The 18,173-nt window shown below is 44.1% G+C and overlaps 1 pseudogene; it reads left to right on the top strand.

Annotated features, from left to right (window-relative positions):
• LOC132152577 (partitioning defective 3 homolog B-like) overlaps positions 1 to 18,173 on the top strand; it is a 340,755-nt pseudogene that overhangs the window by 148,435 nt on the left and 174,147 nt on the right.

The raw sequence follows: 18,173 nt of genomic DNA on the forward strand, positions 1-18,173 counted from the left end.
ATGCATTAGGCTCAATAGTAAGTAATATTAAGTCTTCAGTGTGGACAAAATCGCAGCAAAACAATCTGTTTTACATCATATCCAACATCGTTTTCACTGTAGTTCATCATCTTTAGTTTGTACAGTTCGTTAATGATCTGCAATTTTGTCTGTATATCTGAGGTGTTTGCAAATTCTTGCGTTAACCCTCATGTAACTCTGAGCTCTCTCTTGCCTGGAGACAGAGGAAGCAGATCAGAGGCCTCTGCAGTGAAAACACCAACTAATATTAATTGTAATGAACTCTAGGGCTTCTTATATGCCATGTAATATGCATGTCTTATAATGTGCTTATACAGTACCATAGAGACTGAGCTGCTGGATTGTGGGAAATTTACTCCTTGACAGAATGCCCCTGCAGACTCAGCTGAGGATAATAAGCCTGTGGAAAGCAGAAAGTTCTCGCAGAATATGAGGAAATACATTAGAGATTAGAGAAAGTAGGACAAAGTAGGTTTTCTGATAGATAAAAAGCCCCAAATCAGATGCAGAGAGTAGAGCTGGTCTTGGTCCAGTGTAGCTAAAAGGTAGTTCACCCAAACATGAAGTTGTGAACTCACCCTCATGACTTAACTTTATGTTGGAAAAACTACACTGGAACCCATTGACTTTCATTGTACTGTCAAAACATTGCAATGTCTTTCAAAATATCTTTTTTGGTGTTCCATAGAAGGAAGAATGTCTTACAGGTTTAAAAAGACATAAGGGTGAGAAACCTGGCAGAATTTTCATTTTTGGGTGAACTATCCTTTGGAGCTCACCAATGTGGAAGTTGCTGAAAGGAATCAAAACTCAAACCATTGGAAATTCATCTTGTGACCCTAAATAGAGATTCTGACTTCTGATTATGCCTTTTTTGTTTAGAAAGGGTGTCTACGTGTCAATGGCCAGCTGATTGCCGTTAATAGTGAGACTCTTTTGGGGAAGCCCAACTATGAGACCATGGAGACCGTGCGGAACCTCAGAGGAATGATCCAGTTGGTTGTACTCCGGCTTCTAGCACCACCTACCCAAGTATGTACGTCTAGAACACATTAATTTTGTCCTAGCACTCTTCTATATTCTTTCTGCCTTAAACCAGCTTTGATGTTTACTGGTTTTGAATGTTTCTATCTGGTCCATTCTGGTTGATCATATGTACTCCCAGTTGGTGGGGTAGAGCAGGGGTGTCAAACCCAATTCCTGGAAGGCCACACTGTACTGCAGAATTTAGCTCCCACCCTAATAAAACACAACAGATCCAGCTTATCAAAGTCTTTGGGAGTGCAAGAAATGGGACAGTAGCTGAGTTTGACACATGAGTTTCTTAGCCAAGCTGGTGGGGACCTGGTTAGCCATAACACAGCCTGAACTTTCAGTCCTTTTTAGCTCACAGATGTTCAGCATATGCACAGTCATACTTTTTTCCACCAGGATGACTGATATTCTCTTTGACTTTTTACACAGCATCCGAATGCATTTGTCAGTTTTGATTTAGAGTGGTATATACACAATTTTGTTATGAACAAGAGTGACAACTGCATTCTGCAACCAAACAACCGATTTTGAGGTCTCATAACCACATTTTTAGAGTGAATTTGGATAATCTTTAATGTGTGAATGCAACAGAAGTGAACGACGTGTCACATAATTCAGTGTTAAGATAATGTACACTGTGGATTTGTTTGTGTTATGATTTTTCAAGTATGTAAAGCCGATGTGGGTCAACTTTGCAAATTGTGCTCAAGAGTTCAGGCCTCTCATGACAATATATATATATATATATATATATATATATATATATATATATATATATATATATATATATATATATATATATATATATATACATTTGACTGTATATATATGTATATATAATAGATAGATAGACGCAAGATAGATAGATAGATAGATAGATAGATAGATAGATGTCAAATAAGGGTTTATCAACAATATTTTGTACAGTCACAGTGATATTGTCACAGCTGCTGTTATGTATGCTATTCATATAAACATTGGCTTTTGTTTTGGTTATTTATTTGTACAAACAGTATTCAAGCTTCTACAGTAAGTTTTTGTATGGACAGAACAATTTGACAGTCAGACCTATTAGTAAATATGAATGTCATACCTAATCACTGACTTTTTGGCTAAGGTCAGTGCTCTGCCTCTTTGTTCTATGAGTTTTCATGGCCATGTGGTAGATTTATTTGTGAACTGAGAGTTAAGTGATGGATGTGGTTGTTCATTTTTGACTGATTTCTGTTTGTCCTGTTTCCTCTTTTTCTCCAACATAGCTACTAGCATCAGAAGATCTTGCAGGGCCGCAGTTTAACACATCCACAATAAAGTTGAAATCTCTGTCATTCCAACTCACTGGCACATTGATACTCCCACGCTAATATCACTGTAAAGTAGTTCCAGTTAAACGAACAATTGTGGTACGCCAGTCTAGACCAAAATCATACATGATTCAGTTTTTATGACTTGTACTAGACAAGCGTTTTAAGACCGGGTGCAGACATATGCTTGTGATGCCATAAAAGATGGTCAGAATAGCTGGTAATTGTCGTTAGTACTCCACATCCTTTAACTTTCTCCATCATTTCCTCTGTGCTGGTGGAATTCGCCTCCAGCAGGATGTTTTAGCCTTTTCTCCTCCCCTGCACCTGGGTTCGAAAGCAGCCATATGCTCACCCCATGATTCCCTCTATATCTCACACATACACTCACATGTGTTGACACACTCCACCCCAAGGCCTCCAACTGCTCTAAAGTGGTGTGTAATTAGGCTACACAATGGAGCAGCCCCTCTGGCCTCATGGATTGATGGATACTGGGGGCTCTTTGTGAGGACTGACAGGCTGGGAGGGGCAGCCACGGCCAGGCCAGTGTGTTATTGTTCTCATAAAATAAAGATTCATGTTCATTATGCTTTATGGGCTATGGATGTTCCCGTCATGGCTGCCAATGGGGTGCAAAATGGAGTCAGGGCCGATGGGATGCTATTAACCTTTGAGTGTAGAGGTGGTATAAGATGCTAGTTGGTGGACAGGTGAAAAGAGAAAAGCATAAATGGATGGGAGACAGACTGCAACTTTATATGGGACTAGAGAGCTTGTCGCTGGGTTCGGATCAATAGATCATGCAAGCCAGATGCAGGAGAATGAAAGTTTGGTCCTGAGGTGAAACTAATGGTGAAATATTGCTTAGCATGTGTTTAGTACCACAAATAAGAGTTGTACCCTGTAAAAAAATGGGAGATTAGTTTCTACACCCACAAGGCACTAAGAGAATATAATGCTGAAGCTTTTATTTCTTTATATTATGCGGTTTGTACTTAATGAATTTCAGCCTATTGTAGAGTTCCAATTCTTTCTAGCTCTAATAAATAAAGTCTAAAAAGTTGTCTTCAGGCCTGGAGCCAGTTTTAATTCTTTGCAGACTTTCTTTTTTTTTTAGTCTGTTCTCCAGAGTCTCAGTGAGCTTCTGGGAATACACATGCGGATGTGTTCTTGCTTGAATCTGCTGTGTGTCCATGTCTCCTGACCTAACTTTTCTAATTATGGACAATTTCTTAGACATCAAAGACCAGCTTCACACACATACTCTCAATCCCAGTTTAGTTTTGGCTAATTCTCTAAAAGTCCATGAAAAAAGAGACAAACTGTTGAAGAGGAAGAAAGGAAGAGCAAAGCAAAAGAGATAAAAAACAGATTTTGCCTCCTTAGAAAAGCTCTTGGAACAGTTTTTCAGACCACTTTCTTAAAAAAAAAATCCTGAAAGCTTTTTTGGACATGTTACCAGGTAATGTTTGACGATGTATTGAATATTCACCATATATTCGAGAAGATTGTGCTGACAGTTTAAAAATCAGCAGCATGGTGAAAATAGCAATGATTTTAATGGGCTTTTTATTTGGCCTTTAAATAGTTTTTGCAATCCCTCATGAGTATTGAGAACGTTAACAGTCATTTTAATTGCGTCTTTCATTTCAGCTTTGGTTTCGTTGACTTGGCAAGAACATTTGCATGTCTGTGAATCAGTTCAGTCTTTAGGTTTAAACGAAATGATTCAAAATTAGAAACAAAAGCATGTCAATGTTTTATTTATTTTTTCTAACTACATTTTTTATGCTGGTGTGTATTAAGTCTATGTGTACATAAATTTATTTGTAATATTTATTTAATATTTAATAATTCATATTTATTCCTATAGATAGATAGATAGATAGATAGATTCTGAAATATAGAACCTATTATAGCTGAGTCTGATCTAATCAATCCTTCTCACTGTTTCTCTCAGACAGCCATCTAAACAGTGCTGTCATTATATCATTACAGCATGGGCATTAATAATGAAAAGTAGCCCGTGGAGTGCCCACATGATCTGTGCCCTGGACACTGTTTCCTCCTCTCTTGTGCCAGAGGAATGCTGGGAGGTTTGCTCTGGTGCTGCATGCTGTCGTATAGACCTGCCAGGACACTTTTGTCTTCAACAGCAGGTTGAACTGTACGCTTTGTGATGTTGATTAAGGTGTAAGCAGAGTCTGAGGAGATTTATGGATGGGATCTCAATCAGAGAGGTGTATATGAGGCTAACAGACAGAGAGAGTATTGTCTGAGGATGGAGAACGCGTGGGGAGAGAGGCTGTGGGAAACGACATACCTTTTATCCTCTGACCACTGTGTTTTTGTGTTATTTTCAACATTTCTGTTAATGAAATGCTGAAAACTTTGTTGACCTCTCGTCACAAAAAAGCCTACAGCAGGATCTCAAATACAGACATAATGTTGTCTAAACTGAGATGGTTCAATCAGCTTAACACTGAATGAAGCTGTAAAGATAACATTGATGTCATTGGAATCACTTTCAGCACTTTTTTGTTGTTGTTTTTTAGCTGATTAAATGAATTTGAATATTTAAAGTGGCAGACGACAAAACTGCAGCACACACTTTTAATAAACCTAATTTTGTTATCCATTGGTGTCTTGAACGACCCTCAAGAATTGCCTCCATTTCAGTTTGTAAGTGTGAATGTGAATTAAACTGGCCAAAGTCAGTAAAATAATTTACTAAACAACATACTAAATGTGGTAGGGGGGGCATGGTTTAGCGAAGTCTGCAGCGGGAGAGAGAATCAGGAGACGAGCGGTAAGTGAGTGGTTTGGGCAAAAACTATCAACACCTTTCTCTTGTTTCAGTAATTGGCGCAGAGAGAGTATAAAACGCCAGGAGAGACAGAAGCAGTCGAGAGAAAGACGGACTGCTGACGCAAACCAGAAACGGAACCGGAACGAGTAACCCGGAAGTTTTGTGCGATCGTGTCTGTGTTGATGTCAGAGTAAAAGTCACCATTGGTGTTTATAAAGTTTGAGTTTGAATTTGAGTTAATAAATTCGTCAGCAGTCCAGCTGACCCCTTTGTCCTCTTCCCGGAAGAAGGAGTGCCGCCGCTATGCAGAGTCCCTCCTCTACGCCATTTGCGGACGTCATTTCATCCCTCGCGGCCCTACATCAGGAGCAACACCAGGCCCTGCTGGACATGAGAACGGATCAGGAGCGGCGATTCCACGCCATCCTTCAAGCCCAGCAGGAGGACCGCGAGAGGTTCCGGAGCTGGATCGACTGGGAGGTTCGTGCTGAGGCCACGGGAACGAATGAGCGGTTGCCGCTCACTTATCCCTCAATAGATGGGACCACAAGACGACCCAGAAGTATTCCTAGAACTGTTTGAAAAATCAGCGGAAGCGTGCGGCTGGCCCCGCGACCAATGGCCCGTCCGTCTGATCCCCCTGCTCTCGGGCGAGTCCCAGGTGGCCGCACAACAGCTACCGGTGGTGAACCTCCTAGTCTTTGACGACCTAAAGAGGGCCATCATTCAGTGGGTCGGGAATCCGGCTGGCCCTTCGCGATGGCCCAGCAGCTCCGGGACTCCTGCTGCAAGTGGCTACTGGCCGAGGGGAGTGACGTGGAACACATCATCTACCTCGCGGTGCTGGAGCAATTCATCGCCCGGCTACCGAAGAAAACAGCCGAGTGGGTCCAGTGCCACCGTCCCAAGTCACTGGACTCGGCCATCCATCTAGCAGAGGACCATATGGTGGCGTGCCCAGGGGTCGGCGAACCCTTAACATCTCTCTCTCCCTCTCTCTCCTCCCCTTCTCTAGGGGTGGTGTTGGCGCAGTGGATAAGACACATGCCATTGGTGTGAGAGACCTGGGTTCGAATGCACTGTGAGTCACCAATGTGTCCCTGAGCAAGACACTTAACCCCTAGTTGCTCCAGAGGCGTGCGACCACTGACATATATAGCAATTGTAAGTCGCTTTGGATAAAAGCGTCAGATAAATGTAAATTACAAATTACATTACATAAATATAAAATGATAAATCTCTCACTCGACCTGTCCCTCTCCCTTGGTCCCGTCCACCCGGCCCTCCTCGTGTCCCGCCCCGGGGTCCGGATTGACCAAGGGCATTACGCCAATCCAAGGGCCCCGCCCAATTCTCCAATCCACTCCCTGCCACTGGGGCGGCGGGGAGGTCTGGGCTGGCCTGATTGGCGTTGCGGGGACCCAGAGCATTTCGTGGACAGGTGTCCAGTGATGGAGGTGGGGACGATGATCCGGGTTCCGGATGTCCCACAGGCCACCCCCGGTCAGGCTAGTTTAATCGCACACTTAAATCCATGATCCGTAAATTCGTTCAAGAAGATGCCAAGAATTGGGATAGGTGGCTAGAGCCCTTGTTATTCGCTGTGCGAGAGGTCCCACAAGCCTCCACGGGGTTTTCCCCCTTTGAGCTTCTCTATGGACGCCAGCCCTGAGAGGTGCTGGATGTACTGAGAGAAACTTGGGAGGAGGGGCCATCTCAGGGCAAAACGAAATTCAGTATGTGCTGGACTTGAGAACAAAACGGCTATCAATGGAGAATTTGTTACAAGCCCAGGACCGCCAGAGCCAGCTGTATAACAGGGGAACTAGATTACACAAATTTGCAGTGGGAGAGAAAGTACTTGTATTACTCCCAAGGTCGAGCTCTAAATTAATGGCTAAGTGGCAGGGCCCATTTGAGGTCGCACGACAAGTCGGAGATCTCGATTTTGAGGTAATACGGTCCGATAGGAACGGGGCCCGTCAGATCTATCACCTCAACCTCCTAAAAAAATGGAATGAGGCGGAATCAGCTATGTTGGCAACGGTGATTGGCAGGGAGGATGATCTCGGACCAGAGGCGAATGTCAAACCACAATCCCTCGCCCTGGCCCCAGGGGGAGATCACCTCTCGACGTCCCAACTCACTGATTTAACGAAATTACAGGCAGAGTTTGCCGACGTCTTCTCGCCCCTACCTGGCCGTACTAACCTGATTCAGCACCATATCGAGACCGAGCCGGGCGTGGTAGTTCGCAACCAGCCGTATCACTTACCTGAGCACAAGAAAAAGGTAGTTCAGGCTGAATTTGGCGCAATGCTTGACATGGGGGTAATAGAAGAATCCAATAGTAACTGGGTAAGCCCGATAGTTTTAGTTCCGAAAACGGATGGCTCAGTCCGGTTCTGTGTGGAATACCGCAAGGTGAATGCTGTGTCGAAATTCAACGCGTATCCAATGCCACGGGTTGACGAGTTGCTTGATCGGCTAGGCACGGCTCGTTTTTATTCGACATTGGACTTAACAAAGGGTTATTGCCAGATCCCCTTGTCTCCATTATCCAAAGAAAAGACAGCTTTCACAACGCCGTTTGGAGTACACCAGTTTGTTACCCTTCCATTTGGGTTGTTCAGGGCACCGGCTACCTTTCAGCACCTCATGGATAAGATTCTGCAGCTCCATGCTGCATATGCAGCTGCCTACCTGGATGGTATCATTATATTTAGTAATGATTGGCAGCGGCATATGCAGCATCTGAGGGCTGTACTGAGATCGCTGAGGGGGGCGGGACTCAAGTGTGCGATTGGGCGTGTGGAAGTAAGGTATCTGGGCTTCCACTTGGGGCATGGACAGGTGCGTACCCAAATTGACAAGACAGCCGCTATTGTGACCTGCCCACGTCCCAAGACCAAAAAGGAGGTAATGCAGTTCTTGGGGCTGGTGGGATATTATATACGGTTTATTCCTAAATATTCGGACCTCACCAGCCCTTTGACGGACCTTACAAAAAAGGAGGTGCCAGATACGGTCCAGTGGACGGAGCCATGTCAGCAGGCCTTTACCCAGGTCAAGGTTGCCCTGTGTGGTGGGCCGTTGTTACACTCTCCTGATTTTTCTCTCCCTTTTCTGTTGCAGACGGACGCATCGGACAGGGGGCTGGGTGCAGTCCTGTCACAGGAGATAGAGGGGGAGGAACAGCGGGTGCTGTACATTAGCCGGAAGCTCTCGAAGAGAGAGGCTAAGTACAGCACCATAGAGAAAGATTGCCTTGCCATCAGATGGGCCGTCCTCACCCTCCGCTATTATCTCCTGGGATGGGAGTTCACCCTCTGTTCGGACCACGCTCCGCTGCAGTGGCTCCACCGCATGAAGGATACCAACAAGCGGATCACTCGTTGGTATCTGGCTCTTCAGCCTTTTAAGTTCAAGGTGATCCACAGGCTGGGTGTTCAGATGGCGGTGGCCGACTTCCTTTCCAGAAATGGGGGGGGGGGTGCTGCAGACCGGATGGCTCCCCGGCCTGAGACGGGCGGTGGGGGCATGTGGCAGGGGGGGCATGGTTTAGCGAAGTCTGCAGCGGGAGAGAGAATCAGGAGACGAGCGGTAAGTGAGTGGTTTGGGCAAAAACAATCAACACCTGTCTCTTGTTTCAGTAATTGGCGGGGAGAGAGTATAAAACGCCAGGAAAGACAGAAGCAGTCGAGAGAGAGACGGTGTGGCCGAGGTACGTGGGAACAGGAGCAAGGCCGGTGAAGTGATTGGAGATGAGCGACACCTGCGACACTCGCTGGTCTCGAGTCCCACGGAGGAGATGGAGGGATATAAAACCGGAGCGATGACAGTGACGGACGAGAGAGGACCAGGCCTGGGTTTTAGTTTGTGTTTTGCTCTTTATTTGTGTGCAACAGTCGTCCCCGAGGGGCTGTTGCACTGTTTTGTGTTTATTTTGATTATTAAAGTTTCATTTGATTGTCCGCCGGTTCCTGCCTCCTTCTTCCCGATGATTAGGAAGGTTTATTCATTACAGACGGACTGCTGACGCGAACCGGAAACGTCGGAACGAGTAACCCGGAAGTGTTGTGCGATCGTGTCTGTGTTGATGTCAGAGTAAAAGTCACCATTGGTGTTTATAACGTTTGAGTTAGAATTTGAGTTAATAAATTCGTCAGCAGTCCAGCCGACCCCTTTGTCCTCTTCCTTTCCTCCAACGAACTTACTACACTAAACAACATAGAATTCAATAAATGATGACATAATCTCAAAAATCAGACACAAATAGTCATTTTGTTACACAAGGCATAATTTTATATAAGGCATACTAACTGTAAAAGTGTATCAGAAACATCCCTGGTACTACATTACAGCAGTTTAGTGGATTTCTTCCAATTTTAAATTCTAAATTCTGATTCCTGATTGCTGCCTTAATTCTGCAAATGTGAACATCAATATCGTTGCAACATTTCCTTCCCTTAATCCCTCCATCCACTGCATGAACTTTTTAAAACACTCTACACTACACTTTTTACACCCCCTCTTCCCACTGCCAACATTTCCTTTTTATTTTTATCGATTCAACTGCGTTTTCAGAATCTCATTCCCTCAAAATTGCAAGCTGTATGTCCTCTTTTTTATTCTGATAAATATTATAAGGGAAATGGAAAAATTGGCTGGGGAATCCTCATTGATCCCCTCCTCTAATCTCATTTAGTCATAGTCACTGTTTCCTCTCCTGTTACCCACAGGCCACCCCCTCCATGGCCCTGCTCTTACTGCCGTTAACATTAAAAGAGCCACATTATAAACTTCTGAAGCATTTTGTTTTTCCCCAAAGTCCACTAAAAATGTTAGTCAAGCTTTCTTGCACCAAAACCACTCTCAATTTAGTTACCCAACCATTTTCCACTATCTCTCTCAACCTTTGAATTAAACAAACTGTTATTCTCTAATGTAAATAAGTGTATGATGCCCAGTGTTTTAAAAATCTGTTCCGATTTGAAAATAAATATAAAAATCATCCACCTCAGCCAAATCTTAACAATTAAACATGAATGTTTAAACATAACATAACGTAACCCAGAAAAACTTTTGCAATTTCTTTCAAGAGTAAATTATAAGTATATTTTATATAAATTAATGTGTAATACTTTGTTTCCTAATTGTTTTTATTAATTTATTTGTTTATTGTATTTGTATTTTGTGTTCTACAATATTTTTTATGCATAATCTTTGCTATGAAATAGCCTGTGAAGCTGAATGTGGCAATAAACATAAATTAACTGTAACTTAAACATAGCAACGCTAAACAGGTGCACTGGTGCCCTTTATTCCAGTGGAGACACGACTTCTTGTCCCCCTCCATAATTGCTGTTTTCAGACCTCAGACCTTCAGACACTCAAGGCCTAAACACACACACACACACACACACACACACACACACACACACACACACACAAACACACATCTTGATTTTCAATATATAATTCAGGCAGTTTTCTTTCCTAATGATCCACAGTTAACCAATTGCCGGCAGCATGTGCAGTTTCCGAAAAGACCATTAGAAGACCCATCTGATGCGCTGCACCCTGCCTCTCTCTAGCATTTGAAATCTGCCAATCGAATTAACATATCTCATAGTGGCGCTTCAGGCCTGGGGGCAATATAATGAAATGAATTACCATTATGTTTTTCTCTCTGTGAAAGAAGAGCCAAAAATCTGTAACATCTGTGTGAGTGTCTTAAATCCTTCACGCCACTGACATCTAGACTGATCAGATGAATTAAGAACACTTCCAGGAGCACATTCTTGTGCTGTTTTCCTCTCTTGTTCTCTTCCTTCCTCCAAAACCCAAGTCTTAATGTGGTATTTGTTTTGTGATGAATTCTGAAGCCGGCGTAACGATCTGCCTGCTATTTGAAAGTCTTTACTTATCCCGGCGTTTAGATTTGCCTCTTCTGTTTCCATAATTCACAAACAGAATCAATACAGTGACACGGTTTCTCTAATTTTCTCTCACAGGAGTTCCAGGAAGCATGGCGAATTCTCAATCGATCATTTGATAGCTGCGTGGGGCAGGCATGGCAGCTCGGCCAATCAGATGGCAGCAATCAGCCCCCCGTGGTGATGAACAGCATCTATGAGAGATGTGCAGGTGAGTGATGGGCTCGCTGTGTCTTTATCTCACAGTCGGTCTGCAATGAGACGTTCAAGGAGAAGGCCACACAGATATCTAGTGCTAATACATTTCTGTCGTCTGCAGCACATTTGCTTGCAGATTGCCTTTTCATCAGCTAGACTGATAAAGTATGACTCTTCATTTTGACTTACAGGCTGTAAAAACAAAACAAATAGTACATTTGACATCTTAACACAAAATTACTTTAGTAGAATGGAAACCAAACCATGGTCTTTGTAATGTACGAGAAGACAATGGTATTAAAATAATCAAAAGTAATAGTAAAGATATTTACAATAATACAAAAGATTTCTATTTCAATTCCATCATGGTTTTCACATAAATATTAGCAACACAATTGTTAAAAACAATTTAAAATAGAAAACATTTATTTGAAATTGTAATCATTTATACTTTTTTATTACAGAGGAGTAACAGATGAAAGATGTAGTTTATTAAATGGACACAAGCAGAGGAGCGGGAAGTGAGGAGTGGATGGGTGCTGGGATCCGTGCCGGGAAGGAGGGTACCACACACACGCACCGTGAGGTCTTGGAGGTAATCCTTGGAGAGAAGACGGAAGAAGAGACTTCGGAGGTTATCCTTGGAGAGAAGGTAAAGAGGAGTTAGTCCTAATAGTTAGCGCAGGAATGATCTTGTCGCGAACGTGACCGGACAATGACTGGGTGCGTGTGTGTGGCTTTTGTTGTGCTGTGGTGGATGATAGGTGATGCGGATCAGGTGGTGATGATTAGTACTCAGGTGAGGGTGTGCGTCGTGATTGTGTGGAGGAGGAACCTGGCGTGTTTGTGACAGTACCCCCCTCCCCAGGGCCCGCTCCTGAGGGCCGGGGACCCCGACGTCGTGGTGGGCGTCCTCTACCCCTTGGACCTGGTCAGTTGGGGTGTCTTGAGTGGAAGGTATCCAGCAAGGAGGGGTCCAAGGTGTCGTTGCGTGGGACCCAGGAGCGTTCCTCTGGACCGTAGCCTTTCCAGTCCACTAGGTACTCAAGCTGCCCACCACGCCGCCGGGAGTCCAGGATGTCCTTGACCGAGTAGGCTGCGCCGTCATCTAGGAGGAGAGGAGGGGGGGCTTCCGTCTCGCCAGGTTCTGTGGAGGGAAGAACAGAAGGATGGTGAGGTTTCAGGAGTGAGACATGGAATGTGGGGTGAATCCGGTACTCGGGAGGAAGTTGCAGTTTGTAGGTGACCGGATTGATCTGCTGAGTGATAGTGAACGGGCCAATGAATCTGGGACTAAGCTTGCGGCAGGGTAGACGCAGGCGGATGTCCTGGGTAGACAGCCAGACCTTCTGACCGGGTTGGTACTGGGGGGCCTCGGAACGGCGAAGGTCGGCTGCCGTCCTGCATCTACGGAGCGCCCGTTGAAGTTGGTGATGGGCCGCGTCCCAGACCCTCTCGCTCTCCCGGAACCAATAGTCGACCGCAGGAACGTCAGAGGGCTCTCCAGACCAGGGAAACAGGGGTGGCTGGTAGCCGAGTACGCACTGGAAGTCGCACTGCCACTGCGGTCGATGGTATAGCCAAGGAACTGCACTGAGGGCTGATGGAATGAGCACTTATCTGCTTTTAGGTAGAGCTGGAAGTCCCTCAGGCGTTGCAGGACCTCCGCAACGTGGCGTCGATGTTCGGCCTGGCTCCGGGAATATATCAGGATGTCATTGATATACACTAGGACGAATTGATGGAGGAAATCCCGGAGCACCTCATGCATGAAATCCTGGAATACGGAGGGAGCGTTTACTAGCCCATACGGCATCACGCAGTACTCGTAGTGGCCAGTAGGGTTGATGAAGGCGGTCTTCCACTCGTCCCCCTCGCGTATCCGGATGAGGTTATACGTTCTGCGGAGGTCCAACTTGGAGAATACAGTGGCACCACGGAGATGTTCTAGGGCCCCTGGGACAAGGGGAAGAGGATAGCGAAACTTCTGAGTAATTTTATTCAGGGCTCTGTATTTGATACATGGCCGCAAACCTCCATCCTTCTTGGCCACGAAGAAGAAACTCGAAGCAGCAGGGGAGGTAGATGGGCGGATGTATCCTTGAGCCAGCGCCTCCCTCATGTAATCCTCCATGGCCTTCTCCTCGGGAACGGATAGGGGATAGATCCGTCCCCTAGGCACTGGTTCACCCGGCAGCAGATCTATGGCACAGTCCCATGGCCGGTGTGGAGGCAGCTTGGAGGCCCGCTTCGGGCAGAAAACATCACTGAAGGGGGCGTAGCACTGGGGTATGGAGATGGACTGGTTGACGACAGGGCTTTCAATAGAGGTGGTGTAGACTGGTAGTGATTCGGAGGGACGTTCCACGGGAACTGGACAGCCGGAGATACAGGATTGAAAGCAGGCTTCGCCCCACTTCAGGATTTCTCCGGTCTTCCAGGAGATCACCGGGTTATGCTGCTCCAACCACGGGCGCCCTAGGATGACGTCAGCGGTGGAATCCTCCAGAACCAGCAGATAAATGTCCTCATGGTGAAGGAGTCCAGTTTGGAGAGAGATTGGACCCACGCAGTGGCGTACATACTTCTTGCTTAACGGCCTGCCGGTGATGGTGTGGATTTGGTAAGCGGCCGCCGTGGACGAGGTTGGGAGCCTGAGTTGACGGCAGAGATGGAGATGAAGTTGCCGGCTGACCCAGAATCAAGGAGTGCGGAAACTGGAAGACACACATCAGCCGCAGTAAGTGTCACAACAGTGGTGAGTGGTTTCATAGAATATCGTGAAGGAAGGATGGCACTGGCCGGCAGAGCGGAGAGGAGGAATGCGCCTGGCCCTGGTGCTCTTCTAAGCACGACTGCATACGAGTGGCGAAGCGGATGGACAGCTGGATGAATCGCTCGAGGCCGATGGTATCCTCGTATGCAGCGAGATGCAACCGCACTCTGGGCTCCAGTCCTTGGCGATAGGTAGTGAGAAGGGCCTGTTCGTTCCATCCACTAGAGGCTGCCAGAGTCCTGAACTGCAAGGCATAATCATTGACAGAAATATTCCCTTGTTTCAAGTTGTATAATCTCTCACCTATAGAGGAGTCCCAGGCAGGTTTGCCGAAAACTTCCCGGAAGTGTTCGATGAAGCTACAATATGACTGGGTTACAAGATTATTCTGGGTCCAGAGAGAGTCTGCCCATTGTAAAGCCTTGCCTTGTAACTGGGAGATAATGAAAGCTACCTTGGCTCGATCCGTTGGGTACGAGAGCGGTTGCATCTCCAGGACCAGTGAACACTGAAGCAAGAATCCGCTGCATTCCTCCGCCGAACCAGAGTAGGGCGCTGGCCGTGCCATGGGACTGGCGTGCACGGCAGGTGAAGGAGGGATGATAGGATCCGCGGAAGTGCTCGCTGGTGGTGATGCAGGTGCTGACATAAGTGTACGGCGGAGTGCATCTACTAATTCCTGGAAGGGATCCGTGAGGCTCATGCTTGTGTCTCTCGGTGCTGGTCCGGTCATCTGTTACGGATCACTCGGAGACAGAGGAGTAACAGATGAAAGATGTAGTTTATTAAATGGACACAAGCAGAGGAGCGGGAAGTGAGGAGTGGATGGGTGCTGGGATCCGTGCCGGGAAGGAGGGTACCACACACACGCACCGTGGGGTCTTTAGGAGGATCTTGGAGGTAATCCTTGGAGAGAAGACGGAAGAAGAGACTTCGGAGGTTATCCTTGGAGAGAAGGTAAAGAGGAGTTAGTCCTAATAGTTAGCGCAGGAATGATCTTGTCGCGAACGTGACCGGACAATGGCTGGGTGCCTGTGTGTGGCTTTTGTGGTGCTGTGGTGGATGATAGGTGATGCGGATCAGGTGGTGATGATTAGTACTCAGGTGACGTTGTGCGTCGTGATTGTGTGGAGGAGGAACCTGGCGTGTTTGTGACATATATATATATATATATATATATATATATATATATATATATATATATATATATATATATATATATATATATATCGAATCTTGCTGAGAACAACAAAAGACGGTTAAATGTAATCTTTAACAAATCTCAAAATGACTGTCTGGTATTTTTTCATATTGCACATTATAATGTTATGATGCTTGTTTTTTTTCTGTTCAGACAAAATAATATAGAATTGTAATATTATTGTTCATTAATCAGTTATCAAACAACATAAAAAAATAACTGTCAGCTTACCAATGTCTTATTAGTGCATCCCTAATATATTAATGATTGTATTTCAAATCAGTTTTATTCCACATGGATTGGTTTTGCTTAGACCAATATATTATATTGAGACCTTTTAAATGCTGCTAAGTTTTGTAGCAGTTTTCTGTCCATGTGTCATACTGGAAATATGTTTGTACATTAATGTCTGTCACTATCGATACAGTGCGCTTGTCATACATGTGCTATCTTTTTTAGTCTCTCTTTCATGCCTAGAAAGACTCTTTTATCACAGCTGTATAAGAAACTGGAAGTTTAACTCGTCTGAGAATTGGAGCACATTTGCAATTCTTTTCATGTGAAATGCCTGTGTGCATAGCCTGTCGTGTTGACCATCCTTTTAACCGAACATGAAAGAGTAACACTTCTCCTCCAGGATTTCAACACAACTAGAGAAAGACAGAAAGAGAGTGGGGCTTAAAATGGAGCTGCCTGCTTCACGTGTCTGCAGTTTTTTCTTGAGGAGTGTGTTTCACACACACTGTACTCATTGGGATTCCCAGAGTGCATAATGCTAGGAAACATACAAATAGTACGATATCAGCCTCATCAGCTTCATATATCCCCTCCCTGACACCTCATGCTCCTCCCCGTTGTTTATTTCCCTGATAGACAGATGCTCTGACGCTCATAAATATATGCTGTTCAAATATATAGATTTTCTCTCTCTGACTGGAAATGGTTCTAGGTACGGTTGTCTCATAATCAAAGGTAGTATGACAGAGACTAAGGCAGAAAAAAGCAAAGCAAGCCCTCCACTCATGTTGTGATTGTGTGTTTGTGTTGGTTTCTATCACCCTGACCTTGAATCATTAAGTTGATGTGCGCTTTATCTAGGGCATGTTTCCACAGTCTAAACAGTAATGCTGTCCGCTCGTAACGTAGCATAGCAAACAATTTAAAATGCATAATGCCCTCATCAAGTGCTGAAAATTTTAGCGTGGCGTAGCATTTGGGCCAAGGAAAGTCATTTACTGGTAGTTGTTTGAGCTGTAAATAAAAGTGAAAAAAACAATTATTTCGTACATATGTATGTGTATTGTGTTTGCTTCTAAAGTGGTGTTCCTCAGGACATAATATTCCATGGTATTTAAAAGCATAGTGCATTTACAAAAACATGGTATTATTGCGGTACATGCCCAAGACTACCCATGATACTTGTTTTAAAGTTATTTGTATTGAGAGCAAAGCAGAAAGAAAACAAGAAAAAAGAGACAGGAAGAGGATATGTCGCTTGTTGAATTGGAATGCATAGGCAGCGAAATGTACTGCTGTACTGATCCAATAAAATGTTAAACAATTTTAAAGTCTGGAGGTAAAAGAAGAGCAGACATAGGCATAAATTAGAAAAAGTGTAATGGCGTGAAAGAGAACGTAATTCGGTCCGGTTTTCTGAATGCACACACCCAAATCACACAGAAAAGTGCCTCTCAGACAGTGCAGGAGTACTGAAATTAGTTCTCTTTCACGTCTTATCTCATGAACGGAGAAATACACATAGAATTATGCCAAATGGTCTGTTTTGAAAAGTATTCATGTAAACACACTCAGTTACATCATCATAAACAGTTGGGAGGCCGCTTTCGCTTTCGGTTTTAAAGGGAAAGCGCCCTAATTTAGTTCCTGTAGTATGGGTCATTAATATTAATCAAACAAGAAAAGAAAGAGAAAAAATCACTTGCTGCTTTTGACAGAATTACTTTAGTAGCCCTAATAAGGATTAATCTAAATTTAATTTATATAAATAAATATGTCTGCTTGAAAGAATGAAGAATGTTGTAAGCATTTTGTTATAAAGAATTCATATTATATAACCATTGGTATTTGATTGAAAAGTAAAAACCATGTTCTTGTTTCTTTATAAGTGGTTTTATTTCAATTTAAGATATAAAACAAGTTATGTGTCACAGCAGTAAAATATGTGTCTATATTGCATGTTCAATCCTTAATATCATTTATATTAACATGTTAATAGCTGTTTTGTCCAAGAATATATAATGAGTTGGGAAATGTTAGAGAAAAGCTTAATAAATGCATTACACTCTAACCAAAGTCATTCGATTTTAGTTGACTAAATCTACTAAAACTAAAACAGTTCAGATGAGTAAAACATGACTAAAACTAAAATGGCATTTTTGTAAAAAGACTAAAACTAAATCAAAATTTGCTGCCAAAATGAACACTTTTGTAGAGTAATTTAGACTAGAGTAATTCGAGTAATTTGATGACTTTGCCAAAGCAGTTGGTCTTTTAACTGAAACATGGGACTTCAGTTCCCACAGCTGCCATACTAAGCATTGCAATTTCTCCCATTCTTTTTTCTACAATATAAAGTGATTGTGTGTGTGTGTAATACAATATTTTCATTACAGGAAATGCCTTATGTTCTCATAGCAATACTCATGCAGCCAAACCTTCCCTGTTCCGCTCACTGTCATTATGAATATTGTACACAGATGTGAAATATTATATCTGTCCAGTGTCTGTGGTAATAGATTCATATCCAGCCCTCTTGGAGAGAAACTTGGCATTTATTTCAGTTAATGTTTTACATAAGGAGGTGTTTTGCTAGTGCAGGCGAGAGGTCGGGCAGCGCACACCGTTTAGGATTAATAACCCCTTTTTT

Source organism: Carassius carassius, chromosome 11 (genome assembly GCF_963082965.1).
Source record: "Carassius carassius chromosome 11, fCarCar2.1, whole genome shotgun sequence".
Classification (NCBI taxonomy): domain Eukaryota; kingdom Metazoa; phylum Chordata; class Actinopteri; order Cypriniformes; family Cyprinidae; genus Carassius; species Carassius carassius.